The sequence below is a fragment of the Hemibagrus wyckioides genome, linkage group LG18 (assembly GCF_019097595.1).
Source record: "Hemibagrus wyckioides isolate EC202008001 linkage group LG18, SWU_Hwy_1.0, whole genome shotgun sequence".
Classification (NCBI taxonomy): Eukaryota; Metazoa; Chordata; class Actinopteri; order Siluriformes; family Bagridae; genus Hemibagrus; species Hemibagrus wyckioides.
In genome coordinates, this window is record NC_080727.1 from 7,947,339 (window position 1) to 7,953,429 (window position 6,091).

The following is a 6,091-nucleotide window of genomic DNA, read 5'->3' on the forward strand; positions in this document are numbered from 1 at the left end:
GCCATTTTAGAAGTGCATGTTTTTTTGGTTGTTATTTACACAGTTGGTGTGTGTCCAAGAAGCTGACTAGTACCACACTACATAGTATTTTACTTAAGTGAGTGTACTGTGTCTCATAAAACATGATTCTCTGGGATAAATACTTTAATAGACTATTGAAGAAAGAGTAAAAAAAAAAATCTATCTATCTATCAATCAATCAATCTATCTATCTATCTATCTATCTATCTATCTATCTATCTATCTATCTATCTATCTATCTATATATATATATATATATATATATATATATATATATATATATATATATATATATATAGTGGGAATTTATACACTTCTCTGGCATGTGAACAATTCCTAAATATTTTTTGAAGTGTGGCAGGGGGCACTCCCATTATCATTATCATGAAGATCTGCCTAAACAATGTTTGGTATGTGAAATGCATCCAATTAACATCCACATGAATGTCAGGACCCAGTGTTTTCCAGCAGAACATTGCCCAGAGCATCACCACCAGCTTGTCTTCTTCCCATAGTGCATCCTGGTGTCATCTCTTCCCCAGGTAAGTTACGTAAACATCCACATGATGTAAATAAAACATGATCATCGGACCTTCTTCTATTCGTAAATCGTTCATTTCAGATACCAAAATGCTCAATGTAGGCGCTTTCGGCTTTTTTGTGTCACAGCCAGTATTAACTTTTTCAGCAGCCTGTGCTACAGTAGTTATCCTGTGGGACATGCATCAGTGAGTCTTGAGGGGCCATGACCATGACACTGGTTCACTGGCTGTCCTTCTTTAGGCCACTTTTGGTAGATATTAACCACTGCATACCAGACACAGCCCACAAGACCCGCTGTTTTGTAGATGCTCGGACCTGGACGCCTTATATCATTCTGCTTGCCCATTTTTCCCCTACTGCCCATACTGACTGTTTACTTGCTGTCTAATACATCTCACCCATTCAGACCTGCCATTGTAACGAGATAATCAATTTTATTCAATTCACCTCTGAGTGGCTTTAAAGTTATGGCTGATCTGTGCGTGTTTTATAACCTGTTGAAGTCATTCCACATGTCTGTCAAACAACGTTAGACAATCTTTTACTAGCATCTCGAGAGTCAAGTAAGCAAATGACAGAAATTAGATTCAGCACTGGAGAGATCAGTGAGATTAGACAGATCACCATGAAGAAATTGCATATGAGCTTTGAGCTTCTAAATGCATATAAAATGATGAATAAACAATGAATAATGAATAAAATCACGAATAAACAATGCAATCATATTTATCTTTATATATATATATATATATATATATATATATATATATATATATATATATATATATATATATATATATATGGCTATAAAACAAGTCTAAGCCAAATATATAGCATTTCATACATGAAATTTGAATTAAGAAACACATATGTTAAAGAATTATTATTAATCTAATCTTGTAGGAATTTGTATTGACATTAGAGAGCATGGAGAAATCACATGGCAATTTTATTCTCATATACAAAACTGTGAATAAGCAAAACAGATCCATTAATATTTAAGAACCATTTGAGTAGGTAGAAACTAGATTTCGTGAGTGATGGCATTGGGGTTTTGTTGATGGTGATGAAGAGCTCCATTGAACACACTCCTCTCCAAATTAGGTACAAATGATTCCCCATCATTTTCATACTCGCCAAACATTTCAGTTCACATCTCATGCCATGTGCATAGTGTAATCTTCTGGGATGAAGCACTTCTCCTGTGTCTCTGTCTGTCTTTCGTCTCAGACTTTAGTTTCATTGGCTCTGCCATACTGAGTTTCATACTCGGTGAAGCATTTCAAGCATTCTGTATCCCAAATAAGTCACTTATTCAATGGTGAATCAATAACCTAAGATTATTTGTCTACCTGACAGATTTTTACACACTTCAATAAGCTCTTAATATTATTGGCACTATAATAATCATGCTTCTACATGCCTGGCTATAATGGTATTCTACTGCTATCAGAGCAGCAGAAATCTGGACAGCAAAAATCTACTTTAAATGTTCCAAAATGGGAATTTTTACCATTAACAATAATAATATTATTTGTTATCTCCTAGGCTACAATGAATCATACATATTCCCAGTGCTTTCGTAACATTTCGCTTGGAAAAACGGCTTTAATCTACATCATCTCCTAACCCCTTTTGTGTTTCTTCTCCTTATTCTTTTTTTCCAACCCCAAAATAAAATGGTTCTGTTTTGTCAAGCTCTGCAGTGGTCTAAGGTCACTGTAATGACTTTAGCAAACCTTACCCTGGTTATTATACTTATTAGTATAATCTAATCAACATGAATCTTGTTTAGACCTCCGGGCCATTCTCTCGATAACAAAGTGAGTTTTTAAGCCGACACACTGTTTCTCTCCTTAGCAGACCGCTATGATGCATATGATCGAGTCTCTCACCTGCAGAGATTTCGGGGGGGAGGTTTGTGCGAGGGATTATCATTCGCCCGTGGGAGAAGACAGAAAGCATTCAGAAAGCAGAAGAAGATATCTGAATTCAGATGAAGTTTCCTACTTTCTGGGGGTGGGGGGGGGTTTGGTTAATTTGGTTCACAGGGAAGGAGTTTCATTAATGTCTGCTTTCCATCAAGGTTCATTTAAAGGTAAAATACTGGCCAGGGACACAAGTAAACATGTAGTCAATAAAAAAAAAAAATACAAAATCGCATGCCTATTGCACACTTCCTGCCTAAGCTCTGATGCAACACTGCACCACAGCTGATGTTGTGAAATCTTTCTTCATGGGACATGTGAAGGTGTGTAAGCTACATATACACCACTGAAAAAAGTGGAACTTGCTTGACCTGATCTCGTACAGCAAAGTGGCAGTGATTTCAAATGCCAGTGAGTCAAAGTTTTTCACTCAACCAAATCACAGCCTTCAGAAAGGCTTGAAAAATATTTCGCTTGAAAACAGCATAAACAAATGAGGAAAATGGCTATCAAGAATATCACTGCAATTATGTACTCTACAGATTAGAACAGATTTCAAGCATTTGGAATGTAAATGGCTGCCATTGTAGTAACAACAGTGTGCATGAATTTGAGGATTCGAGTCTGTCAGTGAGGTTATATTACATATGCATGGTGTCAGTTCATCAAATCATCATCATCAATCTAAAACACCATTCAGACATGCTGCAACATGCCTGTCAGTTTAGGCCAAACTGGAAATTCTGGCATGTAAATGTTTCTTCTTCTTTTTTTAATCCTGCTTGTGTGGTAATTATTTTTAATTTCTACCTGCCCATGATAAATTTTATTGAATTTAATTGGCTCTGTTGCCCAAAGTTGCCACCCAATTTAAACCACCTTGTCCCAGAACAGGCAGTTACTGATTAAGGATGCTGTAAATGCATCAGCACCTCACTTTTACATTAAAGACGTGGTCTTTCTTTGTCCTGTATGAACATCATATCTGACTGTGCTGTCTTATGCACATGGCAGTAAATAGGTCCCCCATGTTACGATGTCCTGTGAGATAGCAATCCTGTTACACAGCTTTAATCTTGACAAAAAAAAGTCATATTGTATATTACTCTATATTACTCTATTCATATCAGTTCATCTAATCAGCCAATCACATGACACCAGCTCATCTGCAAAGACTTTAAATGGTGACATTAGTGGCTCTATGTTACTGATGAGAAGGTTGGGGTTTAAACCCCAGCACTGTCCAGCTGCCACTGCAGGGCCTTAGAGCATGGCTTTTAACCTTCTCTGCATCTCTGCCTCACATAGCCAGACCATCAGACTGGCTGCAAAATTGTCTAGACTTCATAGATTTTTTTCATTGGCCAAGGACCAGCCAAGAGGACTGACATGTAAAGCAACCAATCACAGTTTGTTTAGGGGCGTGAAAAAGTCGACGCCTCTACAAAAACAGACTGGTGTGCAACCACAGATCGTTTGTTTAACAAGTGAACGCGTCTATACCATGAACTTTACATCATTTGGAAAATCTAGCATTTTGCTGATCCTCATAAACGCTCATTGTTATATTTGTAGACACAACACTTCCTTCTTCCACGAGGGAAGCAGAGTGTCACAATGGCCGTGTTTCCAGGCGGACCGTTAAAAACACACTTCTCCCAGAAATCCTGAGAATCCAATCGATTAGATGACGACTTTGAAACTCCTGAAATGTTTTCAATTTCATGTGCCTTATGCATTAGACGTCCAGCCAACGGTTTGAGGGCAAGTCTGAGGCTGAGATTAGGACTTCCTAACAACCTAGCATATGCGAATAAAAGAATTTCTCTGCGCTGTAATGCTCTGTATATGTGACAAATCAAGTCTTCTTCCAGGGTAATCCTGCTGACTTTGACCATGACTTGTGCCAGACAGGCTGGTTTAAATATTTCTGAAACTGCAGATCTCTTGGGACTCTCATGCACCAGAGTTCAGAGTTTACACACACACACACAAATCCAGTAAGCGGAAAAGCCTTACTGATAAGAGAGATCAGAGATGAATGGCCAGACTACTTTTAGATGAAAGGAAGGTTACAGTAACCCAAATAAGCACTTTTTACAACCGCGGAGAGCAGAAAAGCATGAATGCACAACAAACTATACAAGGAACACAGATTCAGCAAAACTGAATATTTTTGTGTTAAATACATCAATTTCTAACATAATAATAACATTTGTATTTTAACATTTTGTCCATGCTGAATAGTTGAATGGAAACATTTGCATATGATCATTATTATTATTATTATTATTATTATTATTATTATTATTATTATTATTATTATAACATTGACCTGCTAACTCATTGCATATAATGCATATAACATAAAGCCATCTGGATTGAACAAAATGTTTCACTGGAGGTTTTGCTTTTCTTTTTTTTTCAACTACTCCAGGCCGTTGCATCTAACAATACTGATATGACTTGTAAGGGATGTATAACCTTTTCTCTTGTACTGTAATTGTCACCAAATGATAACTAGTTCTTTCCAGTACCGATGAAAAACAACCAGGCCTCATTTTGCACACTCAGATCATGTGCCTCTTCAGGGAGTGGTGTTGTTGAAGCCTTTTTGTGTGAAATGGGTTTGGAGGCTTTGTGAACAAGGAATATAACAAAGCCATGCTAACACGCCTGATCAAGATGACGTATTTTGCAGCCGCGCCTGACGTCACGTGAAAATAAAAACAATAGAAAGTTCTGGAATGTAATAATATAAGTAACCAGTTTGACCTGCTCCCTCACACTTTAATAGCTGTATCATGAATGCTAATATGGCCTAGTTGTTTTCGACAAGTCAATACATCTGACAAAACATGTTGTCTGGGTTAACTAGGTACGTAAATCTGTTTAAGGTCACTTGAAAATAAAATAAAGCATAACTTTATTTGATAGATAGGTAAAGCCTGCTAGCATATCAGCTATTTAAGAGCATAGGAGTCAAATGAGTGCAAACTATATATCAGGATAACATGATTTAATCATGTATTTGTTACTTGAAGCCATTTTAAGAGTAAAAATGACAGTGCATTAGGGGTAATATGCAGTACAAGGTTAGGCTACTTCCAAAATGGCAATGTTTATTTATTTATTTGTTTGTTTGTTTGTATTATAGTTGATCTATCTATCTATCTATCTATCTATCTATCTATCTATCTATCTATCTATCTATCTATCTATCTATCTATCTATCTATCTATCTATCTATCTATCTATCTATCTATTTTTATTATTTATTTATTATTTATTTCTTTTATTTGTTTATTCATTTATTTGTTTAGCTGTTGCTTGTATTTTGTTTTCTTTTTTTGGTGTCAAATTTCATGGATATATTTTTGTCTATGAGTTAGATTTCTCTCTTTTTTAAAAAAAAATAATTTTATTGTAAGGATGTTATTTCATTTTGGGTCTTTATTTTTGAATTGGCTGACAGGAAGTAGTAAGAATTCTACACAAGTATTTTCTTGCATATATATTTGCATACTGGTCAAGACATTATAAAGTGAGCATGTTTTATGTTCTATAGTGTTCTGGACACTTATGATGGTCTCAACCAG